Genomic DNA, 22,409 nt, shown 5'->3' with positions numbered 1-22,409 from the left:
AACAACCAACAGCAGGCAGGGGAGTTAAGGATAATGGGAAAATTACTGAAGAAAAGTAACTGCTGGGAACCAGGGAAAGTGTCCTTGTAAATCACAGATTAGAGAAGTTCCAGCTGTCTTTTCCCAGCTTCCTGCCCAAACCCAGCAGAGAAGACAAAGAAGAGTCAGGTGCCAGAGGTGGATCACTGCAGGGTATAAAAGTGAGGGGAGACTGATGTAAGGGGGTAATCGGGACTGGAGACACTGGAGATCAAGCTCAGGGTGCCTGAGGTTCCATCCAGCGGGCTGACCTTGTGTCATTTACTGTGGACACGAGCATGGATTAAGGATTGGTTAACGGACAGAAAACAGAGTAGGAATAAACGGGTAATTTTTGGGTTGGCAGGCTGTAACTCGTGGAGTGATACCGTAAGCATCAGGGCTTGGGCCCTAGCTATTCACAATCTATATCAATGATTTGGATGATATCCACATTTGCTGATGATACAAAGCTAGGTGGGAATGTAAGTTGTGAGGATGATGCAAAATGCAAAGAAACTTCAAAGGGCTAAGTGAGTGGGTAAGAAGATGGAAAATGGAATATAATGTGAAGTTATCCACTTTGGTAGGAAAAATAGAAAAGCAGAGTAGTTTGTAAATGCTGACAAATTGGAAAATGCTGTTGTTCAGAGAGTCCTGGGTGTCCATGTATATGAATCACTGAAAATTAACCTGCAGGTACAGGAAGCAATTAAAGAAAATGGTTTGTTGACCTTTATTATAAGAGGATTTGAATATAAGAGTAAAGATGTCTGACTGCAATTACATACTGCCCTGGTGAGACCACATTTGGAGTATGTGTACAGTTTTGGTCTCCTTGGCTAAGAAAGGACATACTTGCCATTGAGAAACGAAGGTTCACCAGACTGATTCCTGGGGTAGTAGGACTGTCCTATGAGGAGAGATTGAGTAGACGAGGTCTATATTCTCTGTAGTTTAGAAGAATGAAAGGTGATCTAATTGAAACATGCACAATCCTTACAGGGCTTGACAGGGTTGATGCAGGAAGGATATTTTCTCTGGCTGGGAGTCTAGAACCAGGAGTCACAGTCTCAGAATAAGTGGTCGGCCATTTAGGACTGAGATGAAAATAAATAGGGTGGTGAATCTTTGGAAGTCTCTACCCCAAAGGGCTATGGATGCTCAATCTTTGAGCATATTCAAGACAGAAGTTGATACACTTTTTTGAATATTAAGGGATGAAGGAATATGAGGAAAGTGGAGTTGAGGTAGAAGATCAGCTATGATATTGAATGGCGGATCAGGCTCGAGGGGTCGAATGGCCTGCTCCTATTTCTCGTGTTCTTATAACGCAACATAAGTGGATTGGAGTCACTGTTAATCTAGTGGAAAACTTGCTTTAGGTTCTAACCTCTGCTGCACCTCTGACACAGTTGACTACTCCATCCTCCTCCAACACCTCTCCACCAGTGTCCAGCTCGGTGGGACTGCACTCGCCTGGTTCCATTCTTACCTATCTAATCGTAGCCAGAAAATATCGTGCAATGGCTTCTCTTCCCACTCCTGCATTGTTACCTCTGGTGTCCTTGTTTCCCTCTTATTTCTCATCTATATGCTGCCCCTTGGCGATATCATCTAAAAACCCGGAGTCAGTTTCTACATGTACACTGACGACACCCAGCTCCACCTCTCCCCCACTTGTCTCGACCCATGCTTGGTATCTAAATTGTCAGATTGCTTGTCCAACATCCAGTACTGGATGAGCAGAAATTTTCTCCAATTAAATATTGGGAAGACCGAAGCCAATATCTTTGGTCCCCGCCATAAATTGCGGTCCCTAACCACAGACTCCATCCCTCTCCCTAGCATCAATCTGAGGGAGAACAAGATTGCTCACAACCTAGGTGTCATATTTGACCCTGAAATGAGTTTCCAGCCACATATCCGTGGCATAACTGAAACCGCCTTTTTCCACCTCCGTAACATTACCCACCTCCGCTCCTGCCTCAGCTCTTGTGCTGCTGAAACCCTCACTTCATGCCTTTGTTACCTCTAGACTTGACTACTCCAATTCACTCCTGGCCGGTCTCCCACATTCCTCACTATGTAAACTTGAAGTCATCCAAATCTCAGCAGCCCATGTACTAACCCGCATCAAGTCAAGATCACCCGTCACTCCTGTGCTTTCTGACCTACATTGGCTCCCAGTTAAACAAAGCCTCGATTTCAAAATTCTCATCCTTGTTTACAAATCATTCCGTGGTCTTGCTCCTCCCTATCTCTGTAATCTTTTTCTGCCTCACAACCCCACAAGATGTCTTGCTCCTCAAATTCTGGCCTCTTGAACATCCCTCATTATAACTGCTCAACCACCATTTTCCAATCCTCTCTGGCTTTAGATATGGTGCTGGAGGACTACTAATGTGGTACTTTTGTTTAAGAAGGGAGAAAGGGATAGACCGAGTAATTACAAACCAGTCAGCCCAACCTCAGTGGTGGGAAAATTATTGGAAAAAATCCTGAAGGACAGGATAAATCTTCACTTAGAAAGACACAGATTAATCAAGGACAGTCAGCACGGATTTGTTAAGGGAAGGCCGTGTCTAACTAACTTGATTGAATTTTTCGAGGAGGTAATAGGGTTGCTAAGGGCCAAGCATATGATGTTGTGTATATATCTTTTAGCAAAGCTTTTGATAAGGTCCCACATGGCAGACTGGTCACAAAAGTAAAAACCCATGGGATCCAGGGCAAAGTGGTAAGTTGGATCCAAAATTGGCTCAGAGGCAGGACGCAAAGGGTAATGGTTGATGGATGTTTTTGTGACTGGAAGGATGTTACCAGTGGGGTTCCGCAGGGCTCAGTACCAGGTCCCTTGCTTTTTGTGATATTCGTTAATGATCTAGACTTGAATATCGGGGGTATGATTAGGAAGTTTGCAGATGATACTAAAATCGGCTGTGTGTTTGATAATGAAGAAAGCTGCGGGCTGCAGGAAGATATCAATCAACTGGTCAAAACACTGGCAAATGGAATTTAATCCAGAGAGGTGTGAGGAAATGCATGTGGGGAGGGCTGACAAGGAAAGGGAATACACATTAAATGGTAGGACACTGAGAAGTGTAGAGGAACAAAGAGACCTTGGAATGCATGTCTCAGTACAGGTAGATAAGGTGGTTAAGAATGCGTACGGAATGCTTGCCTTTATTCGCTAAAGCACAGAATACAAGAGCAGGGGTTTATACTTGAACTGTTTTTTAAAAAAAAACCTGGTTAGGCCACAGCTGGAGCACTGCATGCAGTTCTGGTCACAGTATTACAGGAAGGACGTGATTGCACTGGAGAGGGTACAATGGAGATTTACGAGGATGTTGCTGGGAGTGGAGAATCTTAGCTATGAGGACAGATTGGATAGGCTGGATTTGTTTTCATTGGAACAGAGACTGAGAGGAGACCTCATTGAGGTGTATAAAATTATGAGGGGCCTAGATATAGTGGATAGAAAGGGTCTAGTTCCATTAGCAGGGTGGTCAACAACCCGGGGGCATAAATTTAAAGTAATTGGTAGAAGGTTTGGAGGGGATTTGAGGGGAAATTTCTTCACGCAGAGTGTTGTGGGAGTCTGGAACTCTGCCTGAAAGGGTGGAAGAGCCAGAAACCCTCACCACATTAAAAAAAAAAAGTACTTGGATGTGCACTTGAAGTGTCATAACCTGCAGGGTTATGGACCTAGAGCTGAAAAGTGGGATTAGGCTGGATAGCCTCTTGTTGGCTGGCATGGAAACGATGGGCCAAAATGTGCTTCCGTGCTGTAAACTTCTATGATTATATTTCCAATATAAATAGCTGTGACGTGGTGCATTTTGGTAGGTGGAATAAGGAGGCCACGTACTCAGTGTCAGCTGTGGCTCAGTGAGTAGCACTCTCACCTGAGTTATAAAATTGTGGGTTCAATTCCCACACCAGGGATTTGAGCACAAAACCTCGGCTGACAATCCGGTGCAGTGCTGAGGGAGTGCCGTCTTTCAGAAGTGATAAACCGCAGCCCCGTCTGCTCCCTCAGGTGTATGTAAAAGGTCCCATAACACTATTTCGAGGAAGAGCAGAGGAGTTATTCCCAGTCTCCTGGCTAATATTTATCCTTCAACATTACAAAAACAGATTGTCTGGTCGTTATCCCTAGAGGATGAGACTGAGGAATTAATAATGGAGAACAGGGAAATCGCAGAGACATTGAACAAATATTTTGTATCGGTCTTCACGGTAGAAGACACGAAAAACATCCCAATAGTGGATAATCAAAGGGCTATAGGGAGGGAGGAACTTAATACAATCACTATCACTAATGAAGTAGTGCTCAATAAAATAATGGGACTAAAGGTGGACAAGTCCCCAGGACCTGATGTCTTACATCCTGGGGTCTTAAAAGAGGTGACTGCAGAGATAGTGGATGCATTGTTTGTAATCTACCAACATTCCCTGGATTCTGGGGTGGTCCCAGTAGATTGGAAAACCGCAACTGTAATGCCCCTATTTAAAAAAAGAGACAGACAAAAAGCAGGAAACTATAGACCAGTTAGCCTAACATCTGTCGTTGGGAAAATGCTCGAGTCCATTATTCAGGAAGCAGTAGTGGGATATTTGGTAAAGCATAATTCAATCAAACAGAGTCAGCATGGTTTTATGAAAGGAAAATCATGTTTGACAAATTTGCTGGAATTCTTTGAGGATGTAACGAGCAGGTTGGATAAGGGGGAAGCAGTGGATGTGGTTTATTTGGATTTCCAGAAGGCATTCGATAAGGTGCCAGATAAAAGATTACTGCACAAGATAAATGTTCACTGGATAGGGGGTAATATATTAGCATGGAAAGAGGATTAGCTAATTAACAGAAAACAGAGGGTCGGGATAAATGGATAATTTTCCGGTTGGCAAACAGTGACTAGTGAGGTGCCACAGGAATTGGTGCTAGGTCCTCAACTATTTACAATCTATATTAATGACTTGGATAAAGGGACCGAGTGTAAGGTAGCCAAGTTTGCTGATGATACATAGATGGATGGGAAAGCAAATTGTGAGGAGAACACAAAAAATCTGCAGAGGGATATAGACAGGCTAAGTGAATGGGCATAAAATCTGGCAGATGGAGTATAATGTGGGAAAATGTGAGGTTATCCACTTTGGCAGTAAAAATAGAAAAGGAAATTACAATTTAAATGGAGAAAAATTGCAAAGTGTTACAGTACAGAGGGACCTGGGGGTCCTTGTGCATGAAACACAAAATGTTAACATGCATGTACAGCCAGTAATCGGGAAGTCTAATGAAATGTTGGCCTTTATTACAAGGGGGATAGAGTATAAAAGCAGAGAAGTCCTGCTCCAACTGTACAGGGTATTGATGAGGCCACACCTGGAGTACTGCGTACAGTTTTGGTCTCCGTATTTAAGTAAGGATATACTTGCATTGGAGGAAGTTCAGAGAAGGTACACTAGGTTGATTCTGGAGATGAGAGATTGACTTATGAAGATAGGTTGGGCCTATACTCATTGGAGTTCAGAAGAATGAGAGGTGATCTTATTGAAACATATAAGATAATGAGGGGGCTCGACAAGGTGGATGCAGAGAGGATATTTCCACTCATTGAGGAAATTAAAACTAGGGGACATAGTCTTAGAATAAAGGGCCGCCCATTTAAAACTGAGGTGAGAAATTTCTTCTCTGAGGGTTATAAATCTATGGAATTCTCTGCCCCAGTGAGCTGTGGAGGTTGGGTCTTTGAATATATTTAAGGCGGAGATAGACAGATTTTTGAGTGATAAGGGAATACAAGGTGATGGGGAGTTGGCAGGGAAGTGGAACTGAGTCCATGATCAGATCAACCATGATCTTATTAAATGGTCCTCTCCTGCTCCTATTTCTTATGTTCTTATCACATTGCTGTTTGTGGGAGCTTGTTGTGTGCAAATTGGCTGTTGCATTTCCCACATTCCAACAGTGTCTACACTCCAAAAGTACTTCATTTGCTTTAAAGCGTTTTGAAATGTTTGGTGGTCGTGAAAGGTGCAATATAAATGCAAGTCTCCCATTTTTGGAAAAAAAGTGTCTAAATGCTGTTGAGGAGCAAAGAGAGCTTGGGCAGGGGGGGCAATTATTTGGGCTGGAGGACCACTTAACAAAGTTTTGGTGAGCTGTTGAGTGCCGCCCACCAATATTCCACCAATCGCTGGGTCCCACACAGACCGATCCCCAGCTCCTGCCACTGGAAGAGACACTGCGCATGTGCAGCTGCATCGTGCCCGGCTGTGCAGCAAATTTAAAGGGACCGTGCGCAAAAATTTTAGAACATTGCATAAACATAAATTCATGTAGTAGTCATGCTATCTTACATACACAACATGTATCTGATACTGCTTAGAAATGAATCAAAGATAAATGTTGAAAATGTTGTGGTATCTTCTGGTCTCTGTAAATCAGTGCTGTGAAATAGAACTGTACCCTCTTCAGAGCCTGTGTCAGCATCAATGTCCCACCTCAGTCATCATTATGTCCCTCTGCAAAGATTACTAATGCCGTCCCAATTGGTGCGAGATGAGAACTCCCCTGCCATTGTACCGGGAGAGGAAAGATGCAGCACCAGTCACCCTCTTCGGTAAAAGATTTGTGGAGATGAGCAGCCATGACTCCGCTCTAAATTGGATAGGGCATATTCTAGTACGCACTGCATTCTGGGTACCGACATCTGCCATTGGAGTCTAGAATTACGGAACGGATCCTGTTAAGATCGGGCCAGAGAGAATCGCTTTGGCGATTTATTAATTTGAATTTATTACTATGTTTTTTCCTTGTCTGCAGTTCGGTTCTATCACTGACTCATGAGAAGTGAAAGTGGAAAGACGAATGTGCAGCTCGAGCTCCGGCTCGCGTTCGATTTCTGTCCCATCCAGCGGGCCGGTTAGAATGTCTTGGCAGGCCGAATATGGTCCATGGGCCATATTTTGCCCACCAGTGATCTAGGGGGACAGATGCACAAATCATTAAAAGCAATGGAAATGTAAATAAAGCACTGGGTCTCATTTCTCGAGTAAGATAATTGCAAAGCAGAGAAGTTTTGTGAAACGTATATGGAACCTTGTTTAGACCACACTTGGAATACTGTGTTCAGTTTTGGTCTCCATATTATGAAAAAGATATACAGGCACTGTGGCTGTTGCAAAAAAGATTTTCAAGGATGACACCAGAAGTGAGAGGTTATAAGTATCCAGAATGGCTGAATATGCTGGGGCTCTTTCTCTAGAAAAGAGAAGGCTTATAGAGATCTTTATAATTATGTAGCTGTTTGTTGGGGTCGATGTAGAGAAGATGTTATCACTTGTGGGGAGTCCAAAACTAGGGACATAAATATAAGATAGTCACTAATAAATCCAATAAGGAATTCAGGAGAAACCTCTTTACCCAGAGAGTGGTTAGAATGTAGAGCTTGCTAGCACATGGAGTTAAGGTGAATAGCTGAGCGCCTTTAAGGGGAAGCTAGATACGTACATGAGGGAGAAAGGAATAGAAGGATATGATAGGGTGAGGTGAACTAAGGTGAGAGAATGCTTGTGTGTATAAACAGAGTCATGAACATGTTGGGCCGAATGGCCTGTTTCTGTGCAGTAAATACTATGTAATTCTGTAGTGAATTCTGAAAAGACATGGTACAGCACTCGAAACAATCTTCAGCAATGGGCTGGGTGTCACAGAGGGTCAAAACGCTGAGCTTTCACTCCTACCAATCTGAAGGACTTGTGTAAAATGAATGTGGGGAGTTCAAACACAGTCCTTGGTGAGAGGTCAGATTTGTACCAAACCAGGCCCAAAATCGGCTGACGGACTGATGAACAAGTGCCTTTAAAAGTCTGCTTAAACCCTTTCAGTCCACCTACACCCTTAACCCATGTGTGTGTTTCAGCATGTCTGTGTGTGTGTGTGTGTGTGTTTGTCTTTGTGTGTCAATACACAGACACACAGAACCTAACCTAACAAAAATCAGTCAGTCTGAGTCTTGAACGTTTCAGTTGAGCTCCAGCTTTTTGGGGGAGAGATTTCCAGATTTCTACTAACCTTTGTGTGAAAAAGTGCCTCCTGGCCTCACCCCTGAACGGCCTAGCTTTAACTTTTAAGTTTATTCCCCTTGTTCTGGATCTCCCACCAGATGAAATAGTATCTCTCTATCATCTTAAACATGTCAATGATATCATTCTTCATTTTCTATTCTCAAGGAAGTAAAAGACTTGTCTATGCCACCTGTCCTCATAAATTAACCCTTTTTGCCCCGGTATCAATCTGCTGAATCTGTGCTGCACCCCCGCCAAAGCTAATACATAATTCGTGAGGTCCAGAACTGAACACAATTCTCTCGATGGGCTCTTCCTTTGCATGGTTTATTTTGCGCGGATGCAATTCATCCAGTCCTGAGGATTTATCGTTTCTACGTTTTCCTAGTTTATAAATTCAGGAACAGAAATGGTTTGGAGTAGGGCTGGGGACAGAGTGACAGTAGTAATGCCAAGGTAATGTAGAGGGTGCTCAGTATTGTATGTGCCCTTGGAGTGCTTGATGGTGACACTGGAGATAAAGTGGAGGAACGAACATTGGAACAGGAACAGGCCATTCAGCTCCTCGAGCCTGTTCCCCCATTCAATGAGATGATGGCTGATCTGCGACCTTACTCTATATACCCGCCTTTGACCAGATCCTTTAATACCTTTAGTTAACAAACAGCTATCAATCTCCAATTTAAAATTAACAACTGACCTAGCATCAATTGGTGTTTGAGGAAGCAAGTTCCAAACTTCTACCAGCCATTATATATAAATGTGTTTCCTCATTTCACTGCTAAAAGTTCTGGCTCTAATTTTTAGACTATGCCCCGAGTCCGAGAATCCCCAACCAGCGGAAATAGTTTCTCTCGATCTACCCCATCTGTTCCGCTTAATATCTTAAACTTCGATCAGATCAGCCCTTAACCTAAATTCTAGTGAATACAGTCCTAATTTGTGTAATTTTTCCTCATACCTTAAACCTTGGAGTGAGTATCATTCTGGTAAATCTACGCTGCACTCGCTCCAAGGCCAATATAACCTTCCTAAGGCATGGTGCCCAGAACTGCTCTCAGTGCTCCAGGTGTTGGCTAACCAGGGCTTTGTATAGCTGCAGCATAACTTCTACCCCCTAGTATTCTAGTGCTCGAGATGTAAAAGCCAGCATTCCATTAGCCTTTCTGATTATTTTCTGTACTTGTTCATGACATTTTAATGATCTATGTACCTCGACTCCCAAGTCTCTGTGGACCTCCATTGTTTTTAGCTTTCCACCATTTACAATGTACCCTCTTGTATCTTTTTTATGTCCAAAGTGTCTACATTGAAATCGATTTGACGCAGTTTTGCCCATTAACTTAATCTATCGCTATCCCTTTGTAATTTGATGCTTTCAACTACACTGCCTGCAATGCCGGCTATCTTTTGTGTCAGCGGCAAATTTCGATATATGTCTTTCTATGCCATCAACTAAGTCATCAATAAATACTGAGGATAGTTGAAGCCCCAAAATAGATCCCTGTGGGACACCACATCCTGCCAACTTGAGAACCAACCTTTGTCCCTACCCTCTGTCTCCTACAGCTCAGTCAATTTCCTAACCAGGTCAATAATTTGCAATGAATTCCTACTATCACCACATTCCTCCACCCTGCTTGTGATCCACTTATCTGTGATGTTACAAGACAAAAGCTAAATTCCAATCTGGTGATTATTTACCTTACTCACCGAATACCTACCAGTGAATTCGTACTATCACCAAATTAATCCACTCGGCTTGTGTGAACGATCCAGTGATGGATTCCCACCAGCCCGAGCTCTCTCTCTAAATCTACTGGGCCTTGTTTTTCATTATTTTTGACAGCCTGTGTCTGTTTTTGAAGCAGTTTGTGCATTTTGTGCATTTATCTGAAACTTTTGACTAATTGGCAATAGATTCGTACTGATCTGCTGAGTGTATTTCCAGAGGACACCTATGCCGCGAGGGAGCAGGGTTCATAGCCAGGTTAAAATAGAATAAACCCAAACTCACATTCCAGAGATTGACAGGTACAGAAAAAAACCTACACTCACAAATTAGAAACTGACAGGTACAGAGTAAAATGCACACTTTCACAACATAGACTGACAGGTACAGAATAAAACCTACACTCTCCCACCATAAACTGAGGATAAAAACCCACACTCGCATACTGGAAACTGACAGGTTCAGTAAAACCCGCACTCGCATCGCAGAGGCTGACAGGTACAGAATAAAACCCACACTCACAGAGCAGAGACTGACAGGTACAGAATAAAACCCACATTCCCATAGCAGAGACTGACAGGTACAGAATAAAACACACACCCAGTTATCAGAACAATAATATGCAGCAAGTAAAACCCATAGTCCCCTATCAGAAATGACAGGGGCACACTCACACACCAGAGACTGACGGAAAGAGTAAAACTCTTCAGGAAATCCCACTCCAGTGTCCGGCTCACTGAATCATTTTGTTGGTAATTCGGATTATAATTAAAATCCTCTCAATGTGGCCTATTTAATTAGAGATAAAATCAACTTATGAAACAATCCCATTTTTGCACATTTAATTTGTGACAAAAAGATGGTCTAAGCATGTGCTAAATACATGCTGCTCCTCCCCTCCCCACACAGTGTTTAAACCGACGGGAAGGGCCCAGACGAGCTCCGCTCCCCCAGCTCTGTCAGCGGCTGCCGTTTCCTCTGTGCTCGGCTGATGATCGTTGAACACATCAGGGAGCGGAGATATCCCGGGCCCGAGTAAGGGAGCAAACAGCAGCCTCCTTCCAGCAGCTCATCGCATTGGCACTGTGTCCGCAGATGGGCTTTGAGTCGGGGTAAGTTCAGCTTCGGTCGGGGGTTGTCTGTGAGGGGCAGAGTGCAGCAGGAACTAGTTTTGGAACATAGAGTGAGTGGGGGAAGGGAGAGGCCATTCTCGGGCTGTGTGTGTACGGTGTAAGGTAACAGAGAAAGTAAATCACCTCGCTCTTTCAAATCAGTGCTGCTTTCTTTCCCCAAATCAGTAGTGAATGTTCCTGATTCAGTTCCAATCTCACAGTGTCTGTTCTTGGACAGTGAACAGTGGAAACACAGCCTGACAGTGAGGATTTGAGGAGTGTCACAAAGTGCAGCTATTGCAGGCACCAGGAGAGGAGTGTGACAGGAGACATTTCAATAATCGGTTATTTTGTTTCGGTGCGTTGAATTCTCTAGAACCGTGTTGCTGGTGATCGAGAGATACATTGTCGCTCCCTCAGATACATCTGTGACATTCTGTTAACTGTACAGGCTCTCAGCTCTGTTTCATTAGACTGAAAACAATTGTTGTACAGCCCAGATACCTGTGGTTATAATCCAGGAAGCGATTCAGAATTGTACAGGTAGTTCCATGGAAGTGGGAGATATAAACCTGGACTGTGCCAATCGGGTGTTCCCATTCATGGACCAGTGCTGGGTTTGGGTTGTGTCTGGATGCTGATAACTTACTATAGAACCGTCTGACACAGCTGGTGTGGGGAATCTGATCACTCACCACACCTCCGCCACGACCGTCCCGCTCCTCTGCTCATGGTCGTGGCAGAGGTGTGGTGAGTGATCGAGGCGGAGGAGCATTGAAGGATCATGGCTGAGATTCGGTGGGTGATCGTGGCGGAGGTTCGGCGAATGTTTGGTGTGGATGTGCGGTGGGAGATCATGGCGGAGGTGCGGCGAGTGTTTTGTGGTGGAGGAGCGCTGAGAGATCGTGGCGAATGAGGGTACAGGGCCCAGAAGAGCCGATGGCCCAGGGGCAGCACAGGCCAGCCCACACTGGGTCTGTGCGCACTAGGTCCGTGCAGCCGAGCAGGTCTCCAGTCCTGGTCAATCCTTGCCACTGGATAAAGTCCTAGCTCTGTCAAGCCTGTGTGGTGGCTGATGTGCAACGGTCACCACACGTTAAAAAAAATCCACGCACAGGCATCTTCCACCCTTTCAATTGGAGTTCAGGACTGGAATATCAGGTCCTTCATTGAAACATCTGTGAACTCACGTGGAAGCAATTCATCCTGGTTCGAGGGACCGCCTATGATGATGATGATGAGAGAATCTGAATGCCGCTGTATTGCAGTGAGGTCAGACAATGTCACTGTTTGTATCGCGCATTCCTTTCTCCAGATACTTTACTTTATTATAAAAATACACATTAATTATAACTTTATTGTTATAGTCTACGGGCACCTATCCATGACTTGTACCTAATATTTTTCTCATATTATTCTAGGAGCAAAATACTTCACCCCCAGGATAAATGTGATCTTTCCTCCACCTGGAACACAAGGAACAGTGCAGGCAGCTCCTTCTCACACAGTAAGTACATTATCACTCACAGCGTGCAGAGATACAGAACTGACCTCAATCATATTGTCACAGGCAGCAGAAGCTGTCAGTCCCACAGTGATCCAAATCCCAAAGGTACATTATGAATCCTACAGTCACTTGGAACAGTACAATAAGTCCAAACATATCGCTCTGAGAGACAGATCCATTTTCACCCCCTTACTCACACACAAGGACTGACTGACACGGTGTCAATCCACACTGGTGTCTGTACACTGACTCTCAAACCCAGCAACTAACATATAAGAGCAGAGAAACGGAGGTAATGGACTGAACCAAACCTCCTCCTGAGACAATCACAGATAATCGCAAACTAGCATAGGCCTAAAGAAGGAACCGAATCCAACAGTCACACAGAGCAAGAATAGCACGTACAAGAGACTGTCAATTACATAATGAATCTTGCACTCTCACACATCACCATTCTAACAGAGGCAGAGTGAATCTCTCACTCTCAAACAGTAGCAAAAACTGACAGCTACAGAATGAACCACACACCCACCAACAGTGCCAGAGACTGAGAGACACAGAATGGACCCCACACCTACAAACAGTGCCAGGGACTGAGAGACACAGAATGGACCCCACACCCACAAACAGTGCCAGGGACTGAGAGACACAGAATGGACCCCACACCCACAAACAGTGCCAGGGACTGAGAGACACAGAATGGACCCCACACCCACAAACAGTGCCATGGACTGAGAGACACAGAATGGACCCCACACCCACACGCAGTGCCAGGGACTGAGACACACAGAATGGGCCCCACACCCACACGCAGTGCCAGGACTGAGAGAGACAGAATGATACATACTCTCGGGCACAGTGAATGACAGATTGAGATTGAATCACAATCACATATGGTAACAGACTGACTGACTGGCAGATATAGGTTAAAATCCACACTCACATATTAGAAAGTGACTGATACAGAGTAAAATGGATATTCACATAACTTTTATTCTGTACCTCTCAGTTTTTGTTAACACATTCTGTAAACCAATAGATACAGAATAAAATACACACTTGCATTCCAGAGTCAGACAGCTATAAAGTAAAACACACACTCACATACCAGAGACTGGAAGATATGACTAATATCCACACTCCTGTACAAGAAACTGGCAGGTACTGATTAAAATACACAATCACATACTGGAAACTAACAATTGGAGAGTAACAACAACAGACAAATACCAGAAACTGACAGGTAAAGATTAAAACCAAACTCACTTTCCAAAGACTGACAGATACAGAGTAAAGCCCACACTGACACCACAGAGAGTGACACATACAGTCTATAACACACTCACACATGAGAAAATGACAGCTACAGAGTCAAACCCACGTTCACATCCCAGAGAGCGACAGCTACAGAGTAAAATCAACAGCCACATAAAAGACACTGACCGATGCAGAGTCAAACGAACGCTCACATCCCACAGCCTAACAGGTACTGATTAAAACAGACTCACACATCAGAAACTGATAGTGCTGCATTTGTGCTGTATCTATCACAGCAGAAACTGACAGGTATAGATTAAAACCCCTATTCATATACTAGAAACTGACGGGTACAAAATAAAACCCAACTCAGATTTGAGAAAATGAAAGTTACAGAGTACAACCCAGACTCGCGTCGCAGATATTAACATACAGAGTAAAACTCACACTTTCATCCCAGAGCCTGAATGATAGAGGAAAACCACACTTGCATACCAGAAACTGACAGATACAGAGTAAAACTCACACTCTCACATCAGAGACTAACAGATACAGAGTAAAATCCACACTTGCATCACACCGACAGACAGCTATAGAGCAAAATCCACACTCCCATACCAGAGACTAAGCTATACAGAGTAAAACTGACACTTACATAAAAGACAAATAGAGATACTCACTCTCTCATATCATAAACTGACAGATACAGGCTAAAATCCACTCTCGCATATCAGAAACTGGTTGGTACTGATTAAAGCCCACATTAACATACCAGAAAATGACAGATACAGAATAAAACCCCACTCACATACCAGAGTCTGACAGATACAGAGTAAAACGCACACTCACATCCCAGAGACTGAGAACTACAGAGTTTTACCTACATTCCCATACTGGAAACAGACAGGTACATGCAAAAAAAATCACACTCACATCCCAGAAACTGGCAGATACAGAGGAAAACCCATGTTACAAATTTAGAAAATGACAGGTACAGAATAAAACTCTCATAACAGAAACTGACAGGTTCAGAATAAATCCCCAATCACATACGAGAAACTGACAGGTACAGGGTAATACCCACATTGACATACCAGAGACAGACAGATACAGAGTAAAATCCACACTCACATCCCGGAGACAGGCAAAAACAGAGTGGAACTCGCAGTCACATTCTAGAAGCTGACATAGTGTATAATAAAACCCACTTTCGCCCACCAAAAACTGAAGAAAGAACAACACTCACGTATCAGATACTGACAGCTGTAAGAGAATAAGAAATAGAAGCAGGCAGTAAGGCCCCTTGAGCCTGCTCCACAATTCATTACATTCATGGCTGAACTTCACCCTGAACTCCTGCCTGATACCCATTTCCCTTGATTCCCTTTGTTCTCTGTCTTGAATATACTCATTGACTGAGTGTCTCAGACCTATGTGTATAGAATTCCAAAGATTCACATCCCTCTAAGTGAATACATTTCTCCTCATCTCAGTCCGAAGTGTCTGATCCCTTATCCTGAGACTATGATCCCTAGATCCAGACTATCCAGCAAAGGGAAACATCCTCACAGCATCTACCCTGCCAAGCCTTCTAAGATTTTTTTTTAGGTTTCAATGAGTTCAGCTCTCATTCTTCTAAACTCCAGAGTGTATAGGTGCATTTCACTCAATCTCCCTATCCCAGGATTCAATGTTGCACCCCCTCTAATATCCTTCCTTGGGCAATGAGACCAAAACTGTGCCCAGTAATCCAGGTGTGGTCTCACCAAAGCCCTACATAATTGCAGCCACACTTCTTTACTCTTATACTCCAAACCCCTTGTAATAAAGGCCAACATATACTTTACCTTCCTAATTGCTTGCAGTAGCTGCAAGTTAACTATATGTGATCCGTGTACAATGACACTCTTATCCCGCTGAATAACTACATTTACTAGTCTCTCTTTTAAACATTCTGCTTTTCCATTCATATAAAAATGAACACACACTCACATCCCAAAGTCTGAACAATACAGTGTAAAACCCACACTCACATCCCATAGTCTGAACTATACAGTGTAAAACACACACTCACATCCCATACTCTGAACTATACAGTGTAAAACACACACTCACATCCCATAGTCAACAATACAGTGTAAAACACACACTCACATCCCATAGTCTGAACTATACAGTGTAAAACACACACTCACATCCCATAGTCTGAACTATACAGTGTAAAACACACACTCACATCCCATAGTCTGAACTATACAGTGTAAAACCCACACTCACATCCCATAGTCTGAACTATACAGTGTAAATCCCACACTCACATCCCATAGTCTGAACAATACAGTGTAAAACACACACTCACATCCCATAGTCTGAACTATACAGTGTAAAACACACACTCGCATCCCATAGTCTGAACAATACAGGGTGACAGGTTGAGCAGAGACCGTGGCTTCTGAGCTTCCAGATCTACCTCCAGGCTTCACGCTCCAGCATTGAAATACTTGCCTGCCCCCGCCACCCCTCCCCCCTCTCCCCGCCCAGTATTTAAACCGATGGGAAGGGCCCATGCGAGCTCCCCACCCCCAGCTTTGTCAGCAGCAGCCATTTCCTCTGTGCTGGGCTGATGATCGTTGAACACATCAGGGAGCGGAGATATCCCGGGCCCAAGTAAGGGAGCAAACAGCAGCCTCCTTACAGCAGTACATCGCATTGGGAATGTGTCTGTAAATGGGCTTTGTGTCGGGGTATCGGGGGCTGTTTGTAAGAGGCAGATTGGAGCAGGAAGTAGTTTGGGAACATGGAGTGAGTGGGGGAAGGGAGAGCATGTGTACAGTGTAAGGTAACAGAGAAAGTTAATCACCGCACTCTTTCAAATCATTGCTGCTTTCTTTCACCAAATCAGTAGTGAATGTTCCTGATTCAGTCCCAATCTCACTGTGTCTGCTGTTCTTGGACATGAACATGGAAACACAGCCTTACAGTGAGGATGTGAGGAGTGTCACAAAGTGCATCTATTGCAGGCAGCAGGACAGAAAGTAGACATTTCAAATTTGGTAATTTTGTTTCAGTGCGTTGAGTTCTCCAGAACCATGTAGAAGGTGATCGAGAGATACATTGTCGCTCCCTCAGATACATCAGGATCTGGGCTCTGTGACATTCTGTTGCCTGCACAGGCACTTAACTCGGTTCCAATAGACTGAGAACAATTGTTGTACAGCCCAGGTACCTGTGGTTATAATCCAGAAAGCGATTCAGAATTTTACAGGTAGTCCTATGGGAGTGGAAGATATACACCGCGACTGTATCAATCAGGTGATCCCATTCATGGACCAGTGCCGGATTTGTATTGTGTCTGGATGCTGATAACTTTCTGTAGAACCGTCATACACACCTGGTGTGGAAAATCTGAGTGCCGCTGTACTGCAGTGAGCTCAGACAAGGACCCTGTTTGTATACGGTTTCCTCTCTTCAGATACTTTACTTTATTATAAACATAAACATTCATTACTACTGAAGGATATCCTTATTAGGGGGAAAGTGTATTCGGGAAATTGATGGGATTGAAGGCCGATAAATCTCCGGGGCCTGATAGTCTGCATCCCAAATTACTTCAGGAAGTGGCCCTAGAAATTGCATTGGTGATCATTTTCCAACAGTCTATCGACTCTGGATCAGTTCCTATGGACTGGAGGGTAGCTAATGTAACACCACTTTTGAAAAAAAGGAGAGAGAGAGAAAGCGGGTAATTATAGACCAGTTAGCCTGATATCAGTAGTGGGGAAAATGTTGGAATCAATTATTAAGGATGAAATAGCAGCACATTTGGAAAGCAGGGACAGGATCGGTCCAAGTCAGCATGGATTTATGAAAGGGCAATCATGCTTGACGAATCTTCTGGAATTTTTTGAGGATGTAACTAGCAGAGTGGACAAGGGAGAACCAGTGGATGTGGTGTATTTGGACTTTCAAAAGGCTTTTGACAAGGTCCCGCACAAGAGATTGGTGTTCAAAATCAAAGCACATGGTATTGGGGGTAATGTACTGATGTGGATAGAGAACTGGTTTGTAGACAGGAAGCAGAGAGTCGGAATAAACTGGAATATCGCCGCCGCCGATCGGATTCCAAACGGGCATCTGTTATAAACAAAAAGGCCTTTGTGTGTGTGTGTGTTGATGCAGGTGAGGGCGTTTGATGATTCCTCCAGTTCCTGCGTCATGTAGGCTGAAGTCAGATCCAGCTTTGTGAACGTCTTTCCTCCCGCCAGCGTTGCAAAGAGGTCATCGGTCTTTGGTAGTGGGTATTGGTCCTGCAGGGAGAAACGATTGATAGTTACTTTGTAGTCGCCTCAGATTTTGACTGTGCCATCTCCCTTGAGGACTGGGACGATAGGACTGGCCCATTCATTAAACTCGATCGGTGAAATGATGCCCTCTCCTTGCAGCCGATCTAGCTTGATCTCTACCCTTACTCTCATCATGTACGGTACTGCTATCGTCTTGTGATGGATGGATCATGCCCCCGGAATTAGATGGATCTGCACTTTTGCTCCTTGGAATTTCCCGATGCCTGATTCGAACAGCAAAGGAAATTTGTTTAAGACCAGAGCACACGAAGTGTCGTCAGCGGGCGATAGCGCTCAGACGTCGTCCCCGTTCCAGTGTATCTTTCCCAGCCAGCTCCTGCTGAGCAGCGTGGGACCATCGCTCGGTACCACCCAGAGTGGTAGCTTGTGCATCGCTCCATCGTAGGAGACCTTTATGGTAGCACTGCCGATTACAGGAATCGGTTCTTTCGTGTAAGTTCTTAGTTTCTTACGAACTGGAGTTAAGACTGGCCTTGAGGTCTTGTTGCACCACAATATTTCAAAAGTATTTTTGCCCATGATGGACTGGCTTGCACCTGTGTCCAGCTCCATTAACACTGGGTGTCCATTTAGTTCAACATTTAGCATTATCGGGGGACAATTTGTGGTGAATGTCTGCACTCCATGTACCTCTTTCTCCTCGATCTGAGGCTCTGGTTCGTCGTGATCCTCTGTGGATCTGTCCTCTTCTGCAACATGGTGGTTTTAGGTTTAATATTCTTTGCAGCTCGCCTGCACAGTCGTTGGAGGTGTCCCATTGTTCCACAGCCCTTGCAAATGTACTCTTTGAATCGGCATGAATGGAAACAATGATCACCCCCACAGCGTCAACAAGGTGTTAATGGCCTTGCATTCATCACCCTTGATGGTGGACTCTGAGACATCTGCAGACGTGTATTTGCAGTTTTATGTGATCAGCCCTTTGCATTACGATTCAAAAACAACATCACTTTGTTCACAGTACTTGTAGCAGCACTTGTGTGCTGAGAGATTTGCTTTATATTGTCACTGGTGGCAATGAATGCCTGGGCTATTGCTATGGCCTTACTCAAGGTTGGAGTCTCTACAGTCAAAAGTTTGCGAAGTATGGTTTCGTGGCCAATGCCAAGTACGAAAAAGTGTCTGAGCATGTGCTCCAAATGTTCTTCAAATTCGTAATGTCCTGTAAGGCATCTTAGCTTGGCGACATAACTCGCCACTTACTGGCCGTCAGACATTTTGTAGGTGCAGAACCGGTACCTCGCCATCAGAATGCTTTCCTTCGGGTTCAAATGCTCTCAGACAAGTGTGCACAAATCATGGTATGATTTCTCTGTGGGTTTTGCTGGAGTGAGCAGTTTCTTCATGAGGACATACGTTGGTGCCCCACAGACAGTGAGGAGGATCGCCCTTCATTTGGCAATGCTTTCTTCCCCATCTAACTCATTGGCCACAAAGTATTGGTCGAGTCACTCCGCAAAAGTTTCCCAATCATCTCCCTCCGAGAATTTCTCCAGGATGCACACTGTGCTCTGCATCTTTGGGTTCGCTATCTGTATCTCATTGCCAGTTGTAGTAGATGGAGAACGAGTCAGATTGAACACTGTGAACTCAAAGCAAAGTGTGACCGTAGTCTTTTGTTGCAAGTCTCCAGAGTGCCTCTCCAACCTGTGAAGCCTCCTTAAATATCTGTGCTCCCTTGGGACTCCAGGGGATGAGCCCTTTGGTGGGTGTACAGAGTAAATACAAGTATACATAAATAACAGTAAAGAGTTGGGGTCCCAGCACTGATCCCTGCGGCACCCCACTGGTTACTGATTGCCAACCCGAGAATGAACCATTTATCCCGACTCTCTGGTTTCTGTTCGTTAACCAATCCCCTATCCATGCTAATATATTACCCCCAACCCTGTGAACTTTTGTCTTGTCAGTAACCTTTTAGGTGGCACCTTGTTAAATGCCTTCTGGAATTCCAAATACACCACATCCACTGGTTCCTCTTTATCCACCCTGTTCATTACATCCTCAAAGAATTCCAGCAAATTTGTCAAACATGACTTCCCCTTCATAAATCCATGCTGTTACATCCATGTTATAGCAGTGACAGATAAGAAAGGTGTTGAATTAAACGATGGGTGGAAGCTAGCATCAGGGCGGAAGGACAGTGAGGGGCTCTTGCCTTCACAGAAGGACTCCCATGTCCTGATCAGAAGTGACCCTCAGGCAATCTCGGTTACAAACCGGTTAATGACTCGAACATGTAGAAATGTAGATCGACAAACATAGCTGTTCAGATTATTGAATATATACAGGAAAAAACGTGAGTGAACCTTCCTCATAAGTCCGGCCATCATTAACCATTTTTGCCTGAGAGCAGAATGAAACATAAAGAACAGATTATAAATCGGAAGGGGATGTCATTGATGACCTAATTCAAGAATTTGAGATTTTGGCGAGCAATAAATCTGATTGGATGTTTAAAGAGACCAATCAGAGAGATGCAGAACAATGGAAATTGACAACGTGGCCAATGAACCAATTACAGTCATTGCCTTCACCCATCCCTCATTAGCATAGGGCTGTGGGCGGAGTGTGGGGCTGCCTATATAATGCGAGCCCGGAGCAGAATTTCCTTTATAGTTGTACCTGACTGAACAAGACGATGCCTGAGGAAAAGAAATCGCTTCTTGGCCTTTTGGTTAAGATCATGCGTAACTGACCTGACAGGGGAGTAACCATGACCCCAAAGTGGTTCTCCCTGGATCAGGAAGGTAGCTTTCCTATGCTTTTTGGAAATAGGAGGTGGGTGGGGTGGCTTGACGGAAGTGGATGGGGTTGCTGACCCATCCACCTCCATGGCACGAACCTGGTATTGCAGTACTTCCAGGAACGGTGCTTGGGCTCTAGGCCTTTTGGCTAAGAGCATTAGCGCAGGGTGATCCTTGATGTGTGCAAGGTGACCTCTGGCGTTTGTGATCTGACAAAGAATTGGAAAGATTGGCTACGATTCAAAAAAAAAAGAAACCAGCTTCGAAAAAGGGTGCCAAGAAAGTAATCAAGAAAACACCACCGAAGGGTGGCAAGAAGCGCAGAAAGTCGAGGAAGGAGAGTTACTCCATTTACATCTACAAAGTGATGAAGCAAGTTCACCCCGACACCGGCATCTCCTCCAAGGCCATGGGCATCATGAACTCGTTTGTGAACGATATTTCCGAGCACATTGCGGGTGAGGCTTCCCGCCTGGCCCATTACAACAAGCGTCGCACCATCAGTTCCCGGGAGATCCAGACCGCCGTGCGCCTGCTGCTATCCGGGGAGCTGGCCAAGCATGCTGTGTCGGAAGGGACAAAGGCGGTGACCAAGTACACCAGCTCCAAGTAAAACTCCACGCTGTCCTGACGGAACAAATCCCAAACACAATGGCTCTTTTAAGAGCCACCCACAACATCATTGAAAGAGCTGCACAAACACATCACCCTTTAGACTGAATTTACTGTAATTATTTCCCGAACAATTGTGTTTGAGACCCTTTACAATTCCAGCTGTAGATTTAGTTTTGAATTCTTATAAGCAGCTTCACTGACGGGTTCGACCTTGGCGTCGCTGGAATTTCCCGCAGTGAGTAAACTACAAACACGGTCCCTGGTCGCTTTCCCTTTGCTTCCAGACCCGTTCATTCACAGCGCCTGCCGACGAATTTATTTTGGGAGGGCGGGGAAACTCCGATTTCAGTCACACGTTCTCACTCAAGCCCTTTTCACGTTTTGTTTTTATTCCGTTGCGGCTCAGTCCGTTTATTAACCCGAGACTCCCCGCAGTGTAACAACCCAGAATGGGAGTTCTTAGAGACTAGAACAGGGGCAGTTTGAACACCTCTATTTTTACAGAAGGACTCTCAGTTCTGGTCTCACTCCCACAGCAGCTCCTATGAAAAAAAGTTCACTTTTACAACGATGGAGCTGGAATGTGTCCCGTGCACAATCAGTGGGGACTGAGTCCCGCCCGTTACAGACAATTTGAACCTGAAGCCGAATTTAATGCTGATTGTAACAGGCTGGAATTTGCAAAGGAAACATGGAATCAGACAAAAGGAAACAAAAAGTATTTTGAAGTATTTGGCTAATGGTGAAGTTACTAACATAATTCACAATTTTAACAATTATTGGCGGGATTTTTGAATTTAAAAAATCGTTTGGTTCTGACTTTGAGAACCAATCATTTTCGCCCTACTTTCATTGGTGGACTAAACAGGCTGTGATTGGTCATGGGAACCGACCAATGAAATTCACCACAGAGTGACCAATCACAAGGTCGCTCCCTGCATCCCTCCAGAATGTATAAGAAGGGCAGATGTGGGAGGA

At 44.4% G+C, this 22,409-nt stretch overlaps 1 protein-coding gene and 1 pseudogene across 5 annotated transcripts in view; both read left to right on the top strand.

Annotated features, from left to right (window-relative positions):
- The window catches only part of LOC139273703 (zinc finger protein 436-like), a 93,953-nt gene that overhangs the window by 29,971 nt on the left and 41,573 nt on the right, over positions 1-22,409 (top strand). For 4 of the 5 annotated variants that reach the window (XR_011595304.1, XM_070890734.1, XM_070890732.1 and 1 more), the window contains exon 3: positions 12,363-12,448. The exons of the other annotated variant lie outside the window; for it this stretch is intronic. The gene's annotated coding sequence lies outside the window, so the exon portion shown is untranslated. The remainder of the gene's footprint in view (positions 1-12,362; positions 12,449-22,409) is intronic. 5 annotated transcript variants of the gene reach the window in all.
- Positions 20,728-20,951, top strand: LOC139274339 (U2 spliceosomal RNA; annotated as a pseudogene).

Source organism: Pristiophorus japonicus, chromosome 9 (genome assembly GCF_044704955.1).
Source record: "Pristiophorus japonicus isolate sPriJap1 chromosome 9, sPriJap1.hap1, whole genome shotgun sequence".
Classification (NCBI taxonomy): Eukaryota; Metazoa; Chordata; class Chondrichthyes; family Pristiophoridae; genus Pristiophorus; species Pristiophorus japonicus.
This window is presented reverse-complemented; position numbering and strand designations above follow the sequence as displayed.